The sequence below is a fragment of the Pieris rapae genome, chromosome 18 (genome assembly GCF_905147795.1).
Source record: "Pieris rapae chromosome 18, ilPieRapa1.1, whole genome shotgun sequence".
NCBI lineage: Eukaryota > Metazoa > Arthropoda > Insecta > Lepidoptera > Pieridae > Pieris > Pieris rapae.
Genome location: NC_059526.1, coordinates 6,142,627 through 6,155,638, shown reverse-complemented (window position 1 = coordinate 6,155,638; position 13,012 = coordinate 6,142,627). Strand labels below are relative to the sequence as shown.

The 13,012-nt window shown below is 31.7% G+C and overlaps 1 protein-coding gene across 4 annotated transcripts in view; it reads right to left on the bottom strand.

Moving 5' to 3' along the window:
- The window catches only part of LOC110995546 (latrophilin Cirl-like), a 256,533-nt gene extending 245,438 nt beyond the window's left edge, over nucleotides 1–11,095 (bottom strand). For all 4 annotated transcript variants that reach the window (XM_045632236.1, XM_022262753.2, XM_045632238.1 and 1 more), the window contains exon 1: nucleotides 10,884–11,095. The gene's annotated coding sequence lies outside the window, so the exon portion shown is untranslated. The remainder of the gene's footprint in view (nucleotides 1–10,883) is intronic.
- Nucleotides 11,096–13,012: the final 1,917 nt, after the last annotated feature.

The following is a 13,012-nucleotide window of genomic DNA, read 5'->3' as shown; positions in this document are numbered from 1 at the left end:
GCAATATTAATGAGCCACCGCGTATTGCATTTCCTCTGCAGAACGAACTACCAATCTGATGATTACAAAAATTGAACATAAGTTCACATGTCTTTAACCAGTGTTCTGAAATACACAATATGTCAATATTTTCACTGCTCAAAAACAACTCAATTTCTAGTAATTTACTTTTCATGCCTTGTATATTTTGCTGAACCAGATTGATAGTTTTATTATTATTATTCTTAAATTTACTTATCTTACTGACTAATTCTTTGCCAGAGAGACTCTCTGTTGTCTTAGTAACTAATTTAAATTATAAATACTATGTCTTGGAATATCTTCCAAGGTCTTACTAACTAAAACCTGCTCAATAGAAGCTGGTTGTCGAGCCAAATTCTTGGCTGTTATAAACAATAAATATGATAGCGAATCAGCTATCTGTCTTTTCAAATACATAGGTAGATTATATCTATCCTTTGTCAAAAAGTAATTATTACAACTTATGTACCTATTGGTATCAATTAGTGTAAAGTTTTTATTATACATAGCAAATGTATGCATTGTCTGATTTAAAATATGTCTTACATTATTTTCTTGTTGGGTGAAGTTTTTACTATAAGGGAATGTAAACATAATCAGATTTTTTGTATGAAGTGAGCATAATTTTTCATACATAAAACAAAAGCTTTTTTTTCCTGTGATAGCAATTAAATAAAACCAATAAAGACATAAATAATATCTTAGTTTTGTTTGCTTACGCGAAATATTTACATGTCGAATAGAAACATTAAAACAAATACATCGTCAAAATGCTGGCCCGAATCGTCACGAGAACAAACTTTTTTAATAACGCCGCGATCCTATCTCAATCGAAAAATCCGTAACAAAAACTCCAAGTCGTAAGAAAATGTTAAACATGTTTGGGGAACCAGGTACCTTTTTATTAAAACGAACACCTATGAGGGGTGACCCAGTATTGTCGGCTGTCGGGCTCAAACTCCAGTTTTTAATGTTTGTGTTATTCTAAATTTAAACTCGATGGTCACGTTAATTGTTATCTTTAAAAATTGGCGCTTAATTTAAATTTAGAACCAAATTGAATCCGGCTCATTAAAACAATATTGTATTCTTTATATAAACAAAAAAAATTACCTACATAAAAACATAACATTAACAGCATCCAACACTTAATACAGTAAATACTTATACATTATTTACTATTACATTACGAATGTTTGAGCATGGGCCCATTGTTTCGATTTCACGAATTATTGTGCTCATGTGCGCATAAGTATCCTGCAAACCTTTTTTTTGGACCGTATCAATACCCGAAACCACTTGTACTGTGTGTGAGTGAGACGACATGAATCGTTTATTCCTTTTACGCAAAAAAGAACGCTAAGTGCGCAGAATTTTTGGAAATCACAATGGCGTGGTTAAAGTATTGTTACTGGATTTAAGTTTAATCGTTTTACTCTGACGGTAAAGATGTCAATTAGGTTTGGTCAGTTTTTGGTGGTTTAAATTCAATTGAAATATATACCTTTATTTTTAACTTCAAAATTGTCAAATGTTTCACAGATATACATACGTATTATATCATTATTTTGAGTCATAATTAGGAGGGATTTCTACCATTTTAAATAAAGAACAAGATCAATTCGATCGAAGATTGATCTACAATTCCTTCAAATAGATAAAACTTCGCTAAGCTATCAAAAGGCGATACGTTTTTCTTCAGATCTTTAGTTCGACTCGTGAAAACATTAAAGGAAAGCGTTCGCACGAATGAGGTCGTATATTGACTTAGATACCATAGACTATCTATTCTATACCAAGTATAGACAATCAGAATTCTATACAAATTTTTGTTAAAAGTTTAGAGAAATAATCTAATATTAATAAACACTAAAATAACCAAATGTTGAAGTATGTTCTGTGATTAACGTTATTTACGAAAAATTACACCTTATAATTTGACAGCAACTGCCACAGGTAAAACAATCCTGAAAGAGTTCTTCGCTAGGGACTGACTTTTATAAACATCCAACAAGGTACAATAGTTACATATAAGTTTCACAAATAGGGGAAAGAAAATGGAAAACAATGTCTCAATCTAATTCCAGGGGTACTTGCCCTCCTTGATTGCGTTAAGTGTCGAAATGGGACACTTAAGAACGATAAAAGTGCAATTATTGTTTATTTATGTACCGTCTTAAAACCGATATATCGGATACTCAAGTTCTAAACAATTCAGTCACATGTGGTCTTTAGTGCTAGCCATTAATATTTATTCATTGAGCTGCCCATTTTTTTTCTATTTAAGTTGCCAATTAAGTACTGTTTTCAAGTTTCAAGAGGTTGTGTGTAGAGATGTGGGGTCACTCTGCATCTTCTACCGCATTTGCCATGGTGAGTGTTCAGAGAAGTTGTTCGGATTAATGCAGCTGAGTTTCATCATCGGACGTCGAGGCAAAATACGAAATTCACTGGTGGAATTCACATCGACGTCCGCCGTTCCACAACTGCGTTTTTCAACGCAGTTTTTGCCGCGCACCACCGCTTTGTGGAACCAGCTGCCCACTGAAGTATTTCCAAACCAATTCGACTTAGGGTCCTTCAAGAAAAGAGCGTACCAATTCTTAAAAAGCCAACAACGCACTTGCGAGCCTTCTGGAATTGAGAGTGTCCATGGGCCCGCCTGTCTGCAGATTTAAAAAAGGTTGTTTTAGCCGCGTTAAGCAAGGAAGATCATCCGATGTTAAGTTTTGCCTCCAATGAACATAATGATAATGTCTGGTATTCTTGTGTAGTATAAATATTACACCTATCATAAATATATTTGAAACACAATATTAATAACAATAATAAAATAAAAACTTAATTGCACTTGAGAGAAAATTGCCGAGGATTTATCGAAAATAATATTATTCTAGAAATTTATAAAATAAATAGATTTAAGATGGCATTACGCTTTAATGAATTTATATCATATTTTTTGTGACAGGCGATGATTTCTCAACCCATTTAGGAGATAGACTTAAGAGATTGTAAACGAAACTGTCAGTATCAAAACCTTGTCTTTCACTCGTGGAAATTAATTATAATAACAAAATACATAGTAATCATTACTTTATTTATTCCTGACCACTGCAAACAGCTGACAAAATGAAATGAAGGGCTACTAATGGTCTTACCCCTTACGATCTCTTCCAGGCAACCATTAAGAGAGAAAAAAAACAAAACCTTCAATACAGTTCAACCCGTTTACAATGTTTTGGCCATTGTTTTGTTTAGAACAGCATACCGGTTGTTTTGGCCAAAATCAAAGGTCCCGGCTGAATTAGTATTAGGTAAGTACTAATAACAAAGTCATCGGCTGTTACGACTTTTGGTTTTTCCGACTAATGAGTAGTTTACTTCGATGTGTAACAGATTTTGATTGTAAATAGATAAATTAGTTAATAGAATACATAAGATACAATAGGTATAATTATTTAAGTATTTAAAAAAAAAAAAATTAACAAAGCAAAAAATACATGTACAGGGCAACATTAAATGATGAGTTTATTCATTAAAAAGCTGACACTGAACCTTACGGTCACACGTCGTCCTCCTGCGTTTTATTTGAATCTTTATAAAAAGCGTCCAGTGAGACAGATATTGGGTTCGTTTCGTCTCGTAAACACTCGGCTCGTCTCGGCTCAATTAGTGGCTATCTCAAAACGGAGGGATTTTTACCTGATGTAAATGGTACAATGGTATGCGAAACGTGACGCTTTCTATATAAGTAAAGCTCAATATTAGAGAAAATCGATATTTTACGATAATTTTAAATGTCTTGATCTCATCGTTAAAAGGCCGGCAGCGCACTTGCGAACCCTCTGGTTATGTGCGGTGTCGCTTTAAAACATAAGGTGAGCTTCCTGCCTGTTTCACCCCTGTTAGATATATAAAAAAGTATAGCGATTCTGTATTATACATTTTTTTTTATAGAAAAGGGGGCAAACGGGCAGGAGGCTCACTTGATGTTAAGTGATACCGCCGCCCATGGACACTCTCAAAAGGTTATAACGCAATTGCTATATATATATATTATATTGTATACTATACGTATACTTCCAATATCACTCTAATCCTAAATTTATATGCACCTGTGTTCAAGATCTTTATTGTACATAGAACGGGCACCGACAGACGTCCTTATCGGTCAAATCAATAAAACCTAAACCTCAAAATTTACAAAACGTTTCATAATATAATATGTCCAGCTGTTTAGGAGTCTACAAACGCACAGTTATGTTTATAAATATTATCATGATCCTTCAATAATTAAAAAAATACTATATGTTTAAATTTTATTAGTTACAATGTTTAATTAAGTTTGCCTAGAAGACCGATAAAGCTTTTTGTTCCTTTTTCTTTTAACGTAGAAAAAAACACGTTTTACACAAAAAACAAATAACAATTTTTGTATTTAAAGATGAGCTTTTTATTTTAAACTTACAGTAGATTTTTCAAGTGTCAAGTACACTTATGAACGTCTACAGAAAAAAAGCTAAATTGATTCTTAATTTACATTTACTACCAGTTCGCAAGACAGGGGCGTAGAGCGGGCTAGAAACTCTCCGCTACTTGTTTATCGCCACGTGTGTCATACAAATTGTTTGAACTGGAGCAAATCATATTATTCAGTAATAATTCTCTAATTATATTTTTTTAAGGAATACAATTTTCATATAAGTAATAAGTGGTTTATCTTCTGGATCCTGGCTGGTCGTGCGCTTTGATTAGTTCTGCTTCGAGTATTATTATAGTGAAAGTCACCATTTGTTTGAAATTCCTTTTTGGATGGTGTCATACTTAATTACTTAATAGACAACCTTTAGCACCTTTAAAAAGTTGTAAGTTGGAATTTATTAAAACAAAAACGGACCGCTAAAAACACAAATAAAATACGCGCGTGTTTTTTATAGCTACAAAACACGCGCGTATTGTAGCTATAAATTCATGAGAAAGCCTTTAAGACAGCAATCCAATTTAATGTACAGCTTCCAAAATTTTGATGTCAAGTAACTTCAGCAATGAATTCGCGAAATAACCTTCAAGTCAATCTCATAGTCATACGGAACTCGTAAAATACGAAGAAAGGTTTAAGTGTCGAACTTTGAAAATTTTGAACTGTGACAAATAACAATAACTGCTATATTACCAAGGAGTTTTAAATAAATAAATCTGTTCACTTCATGTATCACAGCCGGGGATTGAAACTACGACCTCAGGGATGATATTGTCACGTTGAAAGCACTTTCATGGACATAGTTACTTAGATATTTAGCTTACGCAAATATTTTAAAGAAAGTGATATCAGATACAATAGAAATATCAAGTATTAGTATATATAGAAATCACAGTTACAATCACAGTTCCGATACCTGTTACCATGGCTCGAAATGTTCTACAATTTAGCCAGCGTGCTCAGAATTTAACGACGCCAATCGCTGCCAGTGATACATTTCTTCTTCTACACGCAAATCCGGATAGTGTTGCCAACAAAACGAGCAATATATTTTAAACCTCGCGAAAACATTGAGATATAAAACAATGAGAGCGTCGTAAAGTGCTATAAATGGTAAATCGATCTAGATGATTTCTACGTGAAACGGTGCCTTAGGTAATCTGACCCTAACAAATACTATTATAAATCCGAGACCTAGTTTATTTTTATACAGATAAATATGCTGTTTAGTGATTTAAATGACAGTGAAAGAAAATGTGTGAATAGAGATTAAACTTTATACATTCACTTACAATTTTAAACAAGATCCTCTCACCCTGTTTTTTTCTGATTCAGTTTAATTAAAAATGTAAGTGTAAAATTATTATGTGCCATTAACATGTCATGGGCAGATAGTCTGAGAAATCGTAGTTAATATGTAGTATATATTTTTTTTCTTTTCTTTGATCAAAAAAAATCTTTTCACCATTTACTTAATAAAAAAATAAATAGCGCTCGAACATTAGAGCTGGGACTTGCTGCATCGGTTTCGTAATCATTATTTTTTAAAGTTAAGTCGGACTGTTTGAGCCTGACACACGCTGCCGTTCCTTCACCATATGGGCACAGATAAATCCATCTCAAAAAGTCGACGGTGTCAGGCACAGCAGATTGATCACCTACTTGCCTAAATCTGGACTGAGATCCAAAAGGTATAACGCAATTGCTATGTATAATAACAGCCGATGTTCGGAGTACAGTCCGCGTTGCGTAGGAGGAAAATCATTTCTCTAAGAAAATCTCTTCAGTTTTTAAAAGCACTTTAAATCCAGTGTAATTATTTAACAAGCAGCAATTAAGGGTATTCAAGGTGTCAATCACCCTCCTATTTAGCACTTAAACGGTGTAATTTATACTTTTTTATTCCAGGTGTGAAGGTTGCATTTTATTGCTTTTCGTACGCACAATTTTGGCCGTAACAAATAAGGTTTATTGTAAATTGAAGAGAGAGGATGAATTTCGTATTATTTTGCGAGTTTATGGGTCGGATATGATAGGGAATATAATCTAGATTACCGGTTCTTTCTTAGGTACACAGTAAACTATTTATTTTCAAATAAGAGGCCACTTAAGTATAAGTACGCGATTTACTGCACACCCTAATCCCCCTCAAAAATAATAGTACATAAACGTCTTATTAAGTAAATGATTACGGTCGTCGTAATCACCAAATAAGAAAATCAAAGAAATGTAATTATTTTTATTCCTTGCATTAATAATTACAATTGCAAAGTTTTGATTATCGACCGGTTCTGATTGGTATCTTAAAATACCCTTTGTATTTTAATTAATCGTACAGTTAACAAAACCCTCATATCATTTGTTCTTTAGTGTATATCAGATTTTTCTAGGCCTACAGCTGTATTTTTAATAGACAGTACACATTGTTTTATTAAGATATTTCAAGAAATAAAGTTAGCCTGGAGGACTTCCAATTATTCCCCTCATAATTATTGGGAATTTTTGTTTTTTTGTTTTTTGTTTTATAATGGTTAATTTTTATTTACGTAAATACATCCATGACAGCGACGCTCTTACGGGCAAAAAAACGCATGCACTATTAAAATGGCGCTTCCGAATGCGTCTTTAAAAATACGTCAAGGTACTTCATAATTTAAAGATTTCTTTTACATAAATAGTAGCGACGTTTATTGAAGGCACAAGTCTATGAATAATAATGGCTTGAGCGGGAAAGTTTGACGTTTAATTTCCCGCCATAAAAATTGGTTTCATTTGACTATGATGTCATTTTGTTTTATTAGATCGATTATGTCACGTAACTCTATATTTCCGTTGATTTTTGTAATCTGGATTTTTTAAATTATTTTATTATGAATATAATTGGTAATCGTGCTACTAATGTTTTGTAATACTATTTATAGAAAGGAAAATTTGACAGAAATGGTTTAATTACAGATTTTTTTGTATCCCTTACTAAAGTATAATAGAAATACCTTTCCGTATATAACTGATTTGTAGAAATTGTTATTCAGTAAAACTCCTGACAAGACCTTGTACCGAATTGTCTAATACGTCAATAAGGCATTGATTTGAAAAAAAAACCTTATTTTCACAGTAGGTACAAACGCTAAAATCTTGGAAGTATAATTGTGACGCGTAATTTAGAATGAAATTAAGATGTCAAATATGTCTTAAAAATTGAATCGATGTTTTCAAACTAAGAACTGTTAACTGGCACTGTAACTTTAAATAATACTCTGACGTTAGTGTATACAATGTATTTATAAAAAAATGTGTTTATTATAAACTTGTGAATTACAATGCAAAAGATTCAGGAACCCTTTTACTTAAGTTAAAAAAATACCTGTGTCCCCAGCTCTTTTAAAACAATGTAAATATTTTTTTAGATTCATTTACTTCATTTTTTTAATGTTTAAAACAAATTAATTTAATTTGTATTAACAATCTTGCGCTCGCGTGTTACAAAACCTCAATACACTGAGAGTTGCGATGATTTATAATACCTTGGTATGTAAAATATAAAATTTACCATAATTTATCAATTAAGCTACATTAAGGTTCTGTATGAGTAAGCTTCTACGCCCTTAAAGTTATTTATATTTTAAGTAATCTAAGGTTATAAATATTCAAAGTTCACTTGACCAGTTAAGTTAGACCACGCGTTATCTTCATAACTGGCAGTTCGGATAACGGTAAAAGATGATCCAGTATTTTTTACTGTTAAATACCGAGATAAGTTCTCGCCACTTACGTTCATTGTTAAGGTCCGAGCCGGTAAGACAGTTAAATTCAAAGAGAATTTGAATTTCGAAAGTTTGAACATAATTTAGTAAGTATATAAATTATCTGACCGTATGTATAATTATGAAAATAAAACCTAATTATTACAAAACACAGATTATATAAATTAACGCTTTGAAATTAAAAACCTTTTTTCTTTAAATATTTAAAAACCATATTCCATATTCAAAAAAGTAAAAAAGATTACGTTATAAATTTACTAGCAACCCCATTTAAATATCGAATTTCATTGCCAGTTACCAGTATCATTAATGTGAATTCTGTGTGTATCCTTTGCATCAGATAAGTCAAGCCTGACATTATCTGTGACACAGACATTTATTTGTGACAGGATATGAATGAGTATGGCGTGTAAGATGCAAAACGTCGTTTCATGTTAGATTAAAGTGATATCGGTTTTAATTTCTACATACACTTTACAATTATTTTATGATTTTCTATTATTAGAACTACATGCGATATTGAGGTACGAAAGTAACCTTTTGTTCCCTTTTACCAAAAACTTATGATAAAGTAGGTAGGTTTTTTCAAAATCTATAGACGGATGGATCTATGAATAGATTTTGATGTAGAAAAGAAACAATAAACCTTGGGCTGGGCTGTTCTTGATAAAAAATAAAAATTTTGTTTAGGGCACCAACATATGTCACAGATAGCTGTAATCTTAGGTGATACCTGACGCTTAAATATCCTCAAACGACAGTCAAAACAATTGTTGGAAAAAATGCTCACTTACATTCGAATTTCGAACGCACGTGTCGCTCTACGAATGTGTCGTTAATTTACCGCGTAAAAAATCTCGAAGCGGAAATGCGTGTTCCATTGGTAGTCGAACAGATGTCGACATATGTCGCGGCACTCGCATCGCCGTGGGCTAATTGACTAGGGAAAATAAAATTGCGGTTGCATCTATGCTGGAACGCCCCAACGATTGATGTATTGCACGTCACATTCTTTCGCTCGGGGCGTTCGAATTTTAAAAATTTATGACAGTTCATTTATAGAATTTTCTTTTCAAATACAGATGCCATGGTGTTCTTATCTGTTAGTTATTAAGTATATAGTTAAAACTTGGCATTATTATTTGACATTAATTAGTACTAGGTATATTACAAGTACACCTTATTACTATGAAATACACTTTATAACTATAATCATAAATAAAATGTCAACAACATCCCCCATTGTTCTTACCATTCTCGAAATCGCAAGTAATAAAAGTGAAAAACTAATTTTGTAACGGATTTCTGTTTTGAAAGCTATTTAACAAAGCCATCCATTATGCCCTATGTAATTAGCTTTGATTCAAATTGTTAGTGCCTCCGAATTAATGAAGGCTCATTGTTTTCATCCACGTTGCGCCATCTATTGACCGCCAATACTAAACCTTCCGGTTGGTTTTCCCTATTAAGTTCACAAACTTTAACTAATAATATTAGTTTCCGTTATTAATATTACGAGGCCTATCATATTAAGCAACATAGATAAGATAAATGAGATAATCAAATTCGTGAGAACGAAGTTGTTATCTTTATAAATACATACATACCTATTTGGAAAGAGTCCTATAATATTTGACCCACAATATGTATTGCTAATGCCAATATATTTATTGGCTTTATTTAATTAATTAAGAACCAGCCGAAATTAATTCGAAATTTGTTGTAATAATTTTATACTTACTTGGAATAATATACAGTATTAATGTACAATATTCTTAAATGCTACTTACATATTATTCTTTTCACATTGGGATTATTGTATAAACTAATACCGTATTAATATTGGATATATTATGTACTATTAATATGCTATCACTACTATCTATCTACCACTACCACTTAGGAAACTTTACGTTTAAAGTACCTGAATATTAAATGAAGACAGGTGCATTTAATTAATTTTGTAATATGCAAGCACGTATTGTTAATTTTAATATGTTAAGATACATAAATATCTATTGGTTACAAATATACTAAAAAGCTTTCATTATTATAGCCTATTTAAATATTTTTTCTAGATTAATACGAAAAAACAGTGCTTATACTTCAGATAGAAATATTAGAATATATACATATATAGTTTATATAATAAAATAAAATTTATAATTTATATTATTTAATATATTTTCTAAAGCTTGTTACCAGAAGCAAACTTATTTATTACCTAAGCCCGTGTAAACTGGAAACGGTTTTTTTAGTTTTTGCTAGTCTGTGCCGTATGTTTATGCAAAAAGACGCTTTGTCAAAAAAAATTGAATTTGGAATAATCAGAACTAGCGTAATATCCTAACAAGTGTTTACTATTTAGTTACAAATCTTAGAGATAAGTACCGTTACTTATTACCAAGCTAATTAATAGTCACTAAGCTCCGGACACGAAGTTTAACCTGCTCGGTTTTATGTTTACGACACAACCTATCAAGCCGTGCGCATCTACAATGCAAATCCCGATTCCTGACAATCCGCATTTCAACGACGCTTTAAAACTTCAAACCGAATTCAACCTATCGATTTAACTAAGAAAGAATTCCTTACAACAATGAACCGGTGTTACATACCTTTAATGATATCCTGAGACCAGAGGAGGCGTCCGGCGGCAGACGCGAGCCGTCCCACACTTTTAAGAGAAATCCACTATAAGACACTAACACAAAACATCACAAGCTGGAATCACAATCTCACATGCACATAATCCACAACACAGGTTTGGATTTAGGTTTTTCGTAACACAATAAAATACCCCGCGCAATCAACAACCGACGCTCGGAGCGGCCGGGTACGAACTGAACTGGTTTTGTCAGGGGCGGGAGGGGAACCGTAGGTCGCTCGGGTGCGTTTCGCTCGCTCGCTTTTATGAAAATATTTTGTGAGTAATGCACGTGTTATGTTAAGTGCGCCTTGGCCTAGACCAGTGATTGAACGCTAGATATAAAAATATGTAATAAAAACCTATGCAGTGCGTTCATGCTTTGGGGTATAATATAATATATAGTATAATATAATATATATATATATATATATATATTATATTATATTTGTTACAATATGTCCGCGGTTTCTTTAAGAAAAGGTATTTTAATTCTCTTTATTGTTATCTTTTTAGCGGAAGCATTTACTTTTCGTTTTTGTTTTGTTACTTCAAACATTTATTTGTTATTATCTAGATTTGTATCGCGCGGGACTGGGTTGTATTCCTTACGAAATAATTGTTTAATTTTTACTAATGAAGTCATCTTACCCATAGATTCTGGGAACTAAAGAACTATAAGTATAATTAAAGTTTTTTACCGCCTATGTCAAATAAGAGCATTCTAAGTATATTTCGAAGGTGGTTTTAAATAAGAGACCAACCTCACTTTTATAATAATATACCGAAATGACATAAATTAGAATATAAATATAAGTACGCCTCTTTAGATATATAAACAGTTGACTTGCTTTTATATAATAGACCGTATGTATACAGATAATTTTTATATGCTTAAACTCATCGGAAATGATATAAATCTGTAGTATTTTGTCCTCTATTTAGTACGGGGCACGCATAAACGGCAAATAGACATTTTTTTAAATGAATCGTTTTGCATACCTATGCTAGGATCAACCAGGATAGGAAGTATAAGTGCCCACAACTCCAATTCATAAGGGCTCCATCTAACAAGTTCAACGTGCGAAATTCATATGCCATAATAAAATGTCGGAAACAAGCCTTTATAAGTTTTACATTTAATGTTAGAAATGATGTTTTAATTATTTTCCTTTAAAACCTCTGAATAAATTTATATACATAGTGTTTACCGAAGAAGGGAAATATGTTGTATGTTTGAAATAAATAAATAATAAATAAATGTTACATGCTACAACAGTTGTGGTTATATAATATATTAATTAATAATAGATTTTATTATGAAGACTATAGAAAGTGAAGTCGAAGTATAAATATTTATCTGTATCTACAGATTAGAAAAATAAATTATCTGGAAACATAGATAGTTTCCTCATATTTAGGAAAAATAAAGAGCTTTGGAACGTGAATATTTTGTTCGAGAAATTAATAATATATATAGGAATAATATTAATTAGTGTAACTTATTTAGAAAAGCGTTTAACTATTTTTTTAAGCGTTTCTTATTACTATGTAGGTTGACACAATTGTAAATACCGTACACTTGATTGTTATGATTACTAATAAACATTGAAAATACATTAAGAAAAATTAATTAAACTTTCGGTATAACAATGACACATTACTAACAAAACCATTTTAATTACATAAAAACCATATTATATGTTTCACGATGCCTTAACTACCAAAATAATTGTACCAAAATATTATATTTTCGCTGACGAGTTCTACATCAGGTTTGTTTAATGGAAGACTTATTGGATTAACAATATTTACGTTTTATTCATGCATTTGTTAAAGCTATCTCAAATAGCGCGATTTTATTATTTACCGATATACTTGTGTATATAAGAGATTTTTTGCGCAAAGGTACGTCAAAACCTTTACAAGTTTTACAAAATATATTTTAACATTGTAACCTCACTAATACAAAAAGTTAGTATCAATTGAATAAAGAACGGGTTGGTTAATTAATGAGTTGGTTAATAACAAATCAAGGTACCAGGATTTGATTCCCGTGGATTAATATTAATGAAATTAACTTTTGTGCGTCAACACACA